Genomic DNA, 288 nt, shown 5'->3' with positions numbered 1-288 from the left:
CGTTATTATGAAGTGTATTATTGGTGACAATTTATTTTTTTAATTATTTTTTACAAACTGATTTTGAGTAATATTTTTTATCAATCACCTCAAATTTTGAGGCAGAGTTAAAATTTTTGCCTGGTCAATTAGATAGGTTCATTATTGAAAATGATCAAACCAAAATCCAGAAAATTTGAGAAAAAATATTTTAAAAACTATAAAGATATTAAGAAAGCGCGGAGACAGTTTCTAGGCACTGTACTACTAACTCTATGGACCCGTGTTCTTGGCTTTAGCAGATAATTA

Source organism: Halyomorpha halys, unplaced genomic scaffold (genome assembly GCF_000696795.3).
Source record: "Halyomorpha halys isolate HHAL.00 unplaced genomic scaffold, Hhal_1.1 Scaffold56.1, whole genome shotgun sequence".
In the NCBI taxonomy this organism is placed as follows: domain Eukaryota; kingdom Metazoa; phylum Arthropoda; class Insecta; order Hemiptera; family Pentatomidae; genus Halyomorpha; species Halyomorpha halys.
The sequence above is the reverse complement of the archived record's forward strand: the minus strand, read 5'-3'. Positions refer to the sequence as shown.